The sequence below is a fragment of the Octopus bimaculoides genome, chromosome 20, assembly GCF_046866305.1.
Source record: "Octopus bimaculoides isolate indiv1 chromosome 20, ASM4686630v1, whole genome shotgun sequence".
Lineage (NCBI taxonomy): Eukaryota > Metazoa > Mollusca > Cephalopoda > Octopoda > Octopodidae > Octopus > Octopus bimaculoides.
The window spans coordinates 29,623,003-29,632,444 of record NC_142947.1 but is presented as its reverse complement, the minus strand read 5'-3'; the positions used below and the strand labels follow the sequence as shown (position 1 = coordinate 29,632,444).

At 39.0% G+C, this 9,442-nt stretch overlaps 1 long non-coding RNA gene across 1 annotated transcript; it reads right to left on the bottom strand.

Moving 5' to 3' along the window:
* Positions 1–3,819: 3,819 nt before the first annotated feature.
* LOC149131663 (uncharacterized) lies at positions 3,820–8,862 on the bottom strand. Its single transcript, XR_016237470.1, has 2 exons — positions 6,167–8,862; positions 3,820–4,107 (listed from the first exon to the last, which is right to left on the bottom strand). It is a non-coding gene; the product is annotated as an uncharacterized LOC149131663 (long non-coding RNA).
* Between the last annotated feature and the right edge of the window lie 580 nt (positions 8,863–9,442).

Below are 9,442 nucleotides of genomic sequence, written 5' to 3'. Positions count from 1 at the left end.
ACTTGTTTTATTCATATACAAATATATGTAAACAATATCGGTCACACATATAAAGTGTATGTTTTTTTTTTGCTTATACACCAAATTTGCTGTGGGATAGCATCTGAGGAAAGCTCTCTATGTGCTTCCAATTGTTAAAGAACACCTGAATGTCACAGACCAGGTGAAACAACTCACCTTGGATTCACCAAGAATAGTAGATACTGATATTTTGCCATTACTTTGGCTTATCAAAACCATGTACTCAGATTATCTCGAAATGAAGTGACTTACATGCAAATAGAGAGAAGTTCAGTTGTACTTTAATTTTCTCTCACATGTGCTTGTGTGTGTGAGTGTGTGTTTCTTTGTTTCTTACTGATTTGCCTTGATATCATGTGATAGTTGTACATGAGTATCATTGTCATGCAAGTGATTTCTTTTCTTTTCAATCATCCATGAAAATGTATCTGGTCATGAAGTAATATTACCTTACTTGGAAATAGGTGAGGGTTGGTGGCAGGAAAAACATCAGGCTATAGAAAAAAATTCTACCTCAACAAATTCTATCTGACTCATGCAAGTGTGCAAAAGTGAACGACAAAACAATGATGATGATGACGAGTTGGAGAATATATAAATATGTGTGTATGTGTGAAGGCGCATGGTTCAGTGGTTAGAGTGTTGGGCTCACAATCATGAAGTAGTAAGTTTAATTCCTGGACTGAGCTGTGTGTTGTGTTCTTGAGCAAGACACCTTATTTTGCATTGCTCCAGTTCACTCAGCTGTAGAAATGAGTTGTGACATCCCTGGTACCAAGCTGTATCAGCCTTTGCCTTTCTCTTGGATAACACTGGTGGCATGGGCAACTGCTGGTCTTCCACAAATAAGCTTGTCCAGACTTGTGCCTCAGAGGGGAATTTTCTAGGTGCAATCCCATGGTCATTCATGACCAAAAAGGAGTCTTTATGTGTGTGTGTATGTATGTACGCATATGCATGTATATTATAAGCACAGGCATAGCTGTGTAGTTAGTTGCAAAGCTTGCTTCTCAACCACTAATTTTGAATCCATCCCTCTGAGTACCACCTTGGACAAATATCTTTTGTTATAGACTTGTGTTAAACAATGCTGTGCGAGCAAATTTACTAGCTGGAAACTATACAAAGGCCTGCTCTTTCTCTCTCTCTCTCTCTTTCTCTCTCTCTCTTTCTCTCATCTTTTACTCTCTCCCCCTCTCCCCCCTCTCTCTCTATAATTATGCACCAACCCGGGCAGATGTTCAGGTGCAATAAACACTGTAAACAAACAGGAAACAACTTCTATCTCATTTCAGGGAGAAAAACTAGAGGTAGTTGATAGCTTCCGCTATCTGGGTGACCAAGTTAATAGTGGGGGTGGGTGCGCTGAAAGTGTAACTGCTAGAATAAGAATAGCCTGGGCCAAGTTTAGAGAGCTCTTACCTCTGCTGGCGACAAAGGGACTCTCACTCAGAGTAAAAGGCAGACTGTATGACGCATGTGTACGAACAGCCATGCTACATGGCAGTGGTTTCACAGTGGGCTGTGACTGCTGAGGACATGCGTAAGCTCGCAAGGAATGAAGCCAGTATGCTCCGCTGGATGTGTAATGTAAATGTGCATACCTGTCAGAGTGTAAGTATCTTGAGAGAAAAGCTGAACATAAGAAGCATCAGTAGTGGTGTGCAAGAGAGACGATTGCACTGGTTTGGACATGTGGTGAGAATGAATGAGGATAGCTGTGTGAAAAAGTGCCACTCCCTAACAGTTGAGGGAACCCATGGAAGAGGTAGGCCCAGGAAGACCTGGGCTGAGGTGGTGAGGCAAGACCTTCGAACATTGGGCCTCACCGAGGCGATGACTACTGACCGAGACCTTTGGAAATGTGCTGTGCATGAGAAGACCCGGCAAGCCAAGTGAGATCGTTGCCAGTGCCCCTGGACTGGCTCTTGTGCGGGTGGCACATAAGATGTACCATCCTGAGCGTGACCATTGCCAGTACCGCCTGACTGGCCTTGTAGGGTTTTCAAGCGAGATCGTTGCCAGTGCCCTTGGACTGGCTCTTGTGCGGGTGGCACATAAAAGACACCATTTCGAGTGTGGCCGTTTTCGTGCGGGTGACACGTAAAAGCACCCACTACACTCTCTGAGTGATTGGCGTTAGGAAGGGCATCCAGCTGTAGAAACTCTGCCAAATTAGATTGGAGCCTGGTGTTGCCATCCAGTTTCACCAGTCCTCAGTCAAATCGTCCAACCCATGTTAGCATGGAAAGCGGACGTTAAACAATGATGATGATGATGATATATATATATATATATATATATATATATATATATATATATATATATATATATATATATATATCTTGGGTTGGTGCATAATTATTGCAGCTTTTTTTCAACAAATTTTATTCTACAAAAACAATAACAACATGAAGCAAAATCATCTTTAAATGATTATTCTGGAGCATATTCACCATCTACTTCAATTACTGCTTTCCATTTGCTTGGTAGACAGTCAGACCATCATTTAAAGATATTTTTGTTAAATATTGTTATTTTTTTGTTGAATGAAATTTGTTGAAAAAAAGCCGAAATATTCATGCACCAACCCAGTATGGTGGTGGTGAACATTTAGCTTGTGATGACTGTCATAGTAGTATAGTGTTTGTAATATTAATGCTATATTCGTTGTTTAGTTTCATTTCAGCCCTAGGATCATCAGAAATATATTTCAAACATAATCTCATCCAATTTGTGTTCCCTTTTTTTTTTAAAGTTAAGAGAAAGATATTTTAGAAAGCTCGACTGCTATTTCTAGCCAGGTCATGCTGTTGTTGTTTAACCCCAAATTAGGTCTGATTATGGTCAAAAAGGTATTTCAGTCTTGACTATAGCATATCTTAGAATATCATTGTCCAATGAGTCATTCATGTTCTAAGATAATAAGTGCAAAAAGGAATTTGGCTATTATTTCTAGCAGGCTACCATGTAGAAACTCCCTCCTTGTCACCATCACAGTGCCATTGCTTAGTCCAATGTCAGCTCTGATTTAAACATATTCTTAAATGTATTCCAGTTGTGATCATTTATAGAGCTATGTAGGATTATCTCATATGTCCTTTTTTTGTTTAACCCTTTAGCATTTAAGCTGACCATATCCAGCGCCAAATTTTCTACCTGTTCTATATTAAAATTGACCAAATCCAGCCTTTCACCTATACCTAACAATGTCATTCAAAACTTAAGCAATTACATCACTAAAATCTCAAAGCTATGAGATAATGCATAATTAATTCAAATCATTGTGAATGAATTTGTACTACATTTGAAAGAGTAATCTAAATGCTAAAAGGATAAAACTGTAGTGTATGATTTAAAGAAGGTTTGGCTGTTATTTCTGGCAGATCAAGTGACCACATAGAGTCTCATTGATGGATGAGGTGTTGTTACTATTGTAGTTTCTGTAGAGGTGACAGTAACAATGATGAGCTCAAAGTGATAATGATGGTGATGGTGTTGCCTATTTTGTTATTCAACCATCCATTACCATAGAGCACATTGAGTCATTCTTATCCACAATGCTAACTGGTTTCTTTGGAGAATTTTTGTTGCATATGAGATGAGAAAAGGTTGCTGGCCTCTTACTGAACCCTCCTCTGTTTCTTGGAGGAGTGTTCCCGGGGCAGTATAGCCAAATGTCTGAATGTGTGTGTGTGTGTGTGTGTGTGTGTGTGAGAGAGAGAGAGAGAGAGAGAGAGAGAGAGAGAGAGAGAGAGAGAGAGGGGGGGAGAGTGAGAAACAAAAAGAAATTACTCCCATATTTGAATGTTATTTTATTGGTCAACAGCAGAATGGCGAAAAGCAAAATAGAACTTGCTGAGATTTGAACTTGAGATGTAAAGAATTGGAACCATTACTATAAGGCATTTGTCCTCTGCTCTCACAATTCTGCCAATCCAGCACCATTTGAAGGTGATGATAGTCAATGTCGTAAAGAAGGGGTGACTGGTGAAAGTACCATTTCTGACAGTTTGTGTGGCGGTGGTGGTGGTGGTGATGGTGGTGGTGGTGGTGGTGGTGGCAGTGCATGTTGTCAGTTGTCATCTGTTATGATAAATTAAATAATGAGGTAAAGTGCTGTGATGACAGATATTTTCATTGGTGATATGTGAAGCAAGTGTTACGGGAAGGAGAGGAGGAGGGGTTCTGGCTATGCTCATTATATTGCAGATAATCACACCTATGATGATGATGATGGTGGTGGTTGTCTTCAGCATAATACACACACGTGTACAATAAAACAGCGGCCCATAATGTGTTTGCAGTCTCAGTACTGTGTGGGCAATGTGTGGGCTACTTAATTGGACACTTGATGAGATCTGAGTCATTGATGTGAAAATCTGGAAGATACAGACCAGCACAAATACTTTTCACATTAAACTGATGTAGACCATTCTTACTTAAAATGGAAACAATGAGGCAGAGGCTTTATATTTATTCAAACAGAATTTGAATGTCACATCATATCCCTTTGGCAACATCTTTTAACCAGCAAAAGTCGAAGTGCATCTCTTGACCAAATGCATAGATGAGACATCTGTTATGAAACTTGGAAAGCAGCTCCTTGAACAACATTACTTTGTCTAATAATGCTCAATGAAGTTGCATGACTCTACTTCAACATATCAGATGAAAGGATGTCTGCAAATCAGCAAAAGACTTAGCATGGATATATTAACAGAAAACTCCAGGATGACAACAACATTTATAATCAAAGCAGTCTATTGTAGACTAACAACTGGATGACTAACTCTTACCAAATAAATATATATTTTTCAATCCAGGATCAGGGAATAGCAACCAGATTCCTGATACACAAAAGGAACAAGGACACAAGGAAAACACCGAAATGTGATAACCAATGCAGACTTTGTGAAGTTAACACCAAAGATATCATCCACATTATATGCAGTTGTCCTAAAATTTTATTATGTTATCTACCAATGAGGCATATTATTGCAGCCAAGACACTATACAATGAAATCCATCGCAAGGATAATCTTGAGGCCAATGAGATAAGAACCCATAGCATGGAGAGGCCATAGCCACTCGTATGAAAAAGTATTGGTGGAATATTGTAATGAAAACTTCAATAAAATGCAAACATAATTATATCAGACATAGTGATTTTGAGAGAGAGAAGAAAAACCATGCACAGTAGGTGTAATCAGTTGCCCAGCAGATGTCAGCATAAAACTAAAGAGCAATAGACAAGAAAACACCTACACCGGGCTATTGAAAAATTTACAGCAATTCCATTTGGATTACAAGTTCAGATTGTATCCATAATTATTGGAGCTTTGGGATATGTAACAAACTGCCTCAGCACCAATTTTGAGAAATTAGGGTTTTCAAGACCAGACAAAAGAAAGCCAATTAAATAACAATTACAAGAAAATATGAAAAACTTTTTAAAAGTTTAGCATTTAGCACATAGGCACATGTCCAGATATGCAACTATAAGTATGAGTATACATATATAAAACAGAACACAAATCTGCATATGCACTGATCCAAAATACTCATAGATATACATACATGCACAACATTGATGCTAATGAAGGAGCCTTAGATCTAGGTTAGAAACTGATTCTTTCTCCATTGGTAAGAAATCAAGAACCAAACCTAATAATTCACACACACACACAAGGAGACTTTATCATGCCCTTTTTGGGGAGAGGGTTCACATCCACAATATATTTACTAGTATCTTTCAACTCAGTGTATGCAATCCTGTTGTCCTTGAATTCTTTAACACTAGTAGCTGTCAGATTCCTCCACAGCTCCCTGATGCAAGATCTCTCAGATATTAATATGATATGACCAGCCCAAAGCATCTGGTTCAAAATGATCCTTTCCTCAACACTGGTGCTGCTGGGTGTCTCAAGTAAACATGGACACCCAAGAGGTGTCCATGTTTAGCTTTTGGATGTATCCACATACATACATACACACACTCACACACATATCTATCCATCCATCCAGCCAGCCAGCCAAACATAGTGGCTGTCAACTCAGCATCATTTTCACTCCCTTCCTCTTTCCTTTTAAGCTGTAGTGCCTCCCTGTCATGAACCCTATGATGATGAAAACATATATGTACCTGTATGGCAGCACCAAGATTCCAACATCCAAATGCCAGAGGCACTACAGGTGACAAAAAATTCATCACACGTGTGGAAACTACAATAGTGGCGGTACTTCATGGTGACAGACACACGTGGATACTCTGATCGCAGCCACAAAATGTCCACAGTCTGCTTTTGGTGCCAAGAAATTTGAGTCTTGACTTGCACTGGAAAGAGAAAAAGATGGAGAAACAAATATATGTGCAGATCAAATGTAACAAATACTTGTATGACACAAGTGCTCCTCTCTAAGTATGTGAAGTTGTTAGACCAGCATCAAATAAGAGAAAAAATAATCAAGATCAACAACTACAAACAGTAGGCTTCAAGTAAGAGTACATGTATGTATTTTAGGAGTGGTGAGTAATGAAGTTCGTGTTATGCCACCTGACATTTTTCCACAAGATTTTAGAATTAATGCTGCTAGATATGTTGAAGTGCTGTAGACAGCTGTTAAGCCCATGAAGTATGCATGTGGGAGGCTACATGTGTTTCAACAAGACTCATTACCATCTCACAAAGCCCATGTAGCTCAAGAATGGATGTCAAGCAATCTTAACAATTATGTAACACTAAACTTGTGACTTCCATAGTCTCCAGATTTAAATCTCATAGAAGTCTATATTTGGAGTATTATTGGAAGGAAGACTAATCAACATCTCTATAGTCTCATAATTTCACTGAGGGCCATCATTGTCCAGGTGACGTCTGAAATGAATAAGGGCTATTTAGTGCAAGCATGTCTCTAATTCTGGCCTGCATTGAAAGAGTTATCGCAGCGGAAGTTGGATTCATAGAATAATCTTATAGGAAAGCTTTTCAAGAATTTATGCGTATATTTTTATTAAAAAGCATTTAATTTTTGATGGGTTAGAGTTGTTTTATTAAATTTCCAAATATGTTTCATATACTTCTTGCACCTTGTACACACATGCATACACATATACATTCATACATACATACTGGACTTTGCAAAAGTCCTGTTACACTCGTTACAATGCTCTCAACAAATGACACAATGATGCAGTTAGACATGTTTTGATGCAGTTAGACATGTTTTTATTGTTTAACATATAAATTTGTGTTTAAATATTAATATTGATCAATATGGCCACCCTTGATGGCGAACACATGCTCCTGGTGAGACCTCAAGGCTATGTACATGTTGTGGACAAAGTCCTTCCTCATGCTGGCCCACATGCAATTGACAGAGGACTTCAGCTCATCGATGTTGCTGTAGTGGACCTTGCAGGCCATACCTTGACATGTGCCCACATGGTGTAGTTGAGGGGATTGAGGTTGGGTGACAGTCAAAAGTCCTTTGACTAGAAGTTCGTGTTTGACCCCAACCACTCTTGCATGGCTTTGACTGAGTGGGCTGAGGCACCGTCCTGCTGAAAGACACAGTCTGCCTTCTTCATGATCTTTCTCACCCAGAGCAGGACTTTTGTGGCCAACATGTCCCTGCAGTCAGCCACAGTGAGCCTGTAACTGGTCGTGAACCACATCAGTAACATCTCCTCATTATTCGAAGCCACGATGTCAAGCATCATGATGAGGGCCAGGTACTTATTCGTGGATACATAGCAGACCTTGGAGACATCCTGGCCAAAGCTAACCACATGGTTATTCTGCATGTTGATGACTAGATCGACCAGGAAAGTTTTTTCATCAGAAAAATGAGAATTCGATTGCCATGACACTTCAAGTCATTGAGAAGGCGATGACAGTGCTCCCAACGTTGTTCCTGTATATGGTCGATGAGAAGAGGCCTTTTCATGCACCTCAAGCTCTTGCCACTCTCCTCCTTGATGGTCCTGGATACTGTGGCCGCTGAAGTGTTGTTCTTTGCAAGTGCAGACATTTTGAGCTTCAGATCATTTTCAAAGGTCTTTCTCACAGTCAAACAGCTGACAACTTGAGGTCTGCCTGATCGAGGTCAATCATTTCCTGGTCTTGAGCCTGTCCGTGACTCTGTGGACAGTCATTCAGCAGACATTGAGCTACTTGGTGATGTCAGACTTGTTGTGACCTGTGCGCAGGAGAGCAGATTTCCTGATTTTTTTTGCTTCCATCTCAATACACCTGCACACAATGGAAAAGATGTTTTAATGATATGTGCTGGGAAAGTCGAACTTTAAGTATATTTGATGGCACCTTTTCTATTACATACATTAACCTCTCAAAGATCAAAACCGAGTGTAACTGGACTTTTGCAAAGCCCAGAATATACATGGACGCATACACATAGCAACTGTTCTCTGACTTATTGCAATATTATATCAAGCCTCATTTCTAAATCTTAAACTTCTACTATCTTTCAGAGATAGCTACAAAACAATCTGTTAGACAAGAGTAAGAAGAAAGTCAAAATGCAAGTGAAAATGTTGATTTTGTCACATATCTGTAGAAAATATCAAATATGGTCAACAGCTGTCCCCAGATGTCATTAAGGTCCCTTCCAACATGGCAACATGTTAAAACAATATCAAATGTCATCTGTAGAAAAGACTTCACTAGGACAAATTCTTTTATTCCTTTATTTGTTTCAGGCATTTGACTGCGGCCATGCTGGAGCACCACCTTAAAGGGGTTTTTAGTCAAAGAAATGAATCCCAGGACTTATTCTTTGTAAGCCTAATATTTATTCTATCAGTCTCTTTTACTGAACCAGTAAGTTATGGGGATATAAACACACCAACATCAGTTGTCAAGCAATGGTGATGGGGACAAACAGACACAAAGACACACATATACAAATACATACATAAATATATATATAAATATATATACCTGTAAAAATAAGTGTCACATATTTTTACAAATAAATTCCTCTATTTACATAATATCGAGGTCTCTTTCTTTCTTTTGTTGTCCTTTCTATCAATATAAATATATATATATATATATATTTACAACAGGCTTATTTCCATTTCTGTCTACCAAATCTACTCACAAGGCTTTGGTCGACGTGAGGCTATAGGAGAAGACTCTTGCCCAAGGTGCCATGCAGTGAGACTGAACCCAGAACTATGTGGTTAGAAGCAAGCTTCTTATCACACAGCCACACCTGCACCTACATTGAAAATATTTCTGATATTGAGTACATTTGTAAGTTTGAACACAAAGGAATATTCTGATTTCCATCAACATCTCTGTCAAATGCAAATACAACAAGGCTGATATAATTTTGGGGGACAGAAAAGGAAAATCATAGGGGCCAGCTACCGTACAGTGATCTTTTATCTTTT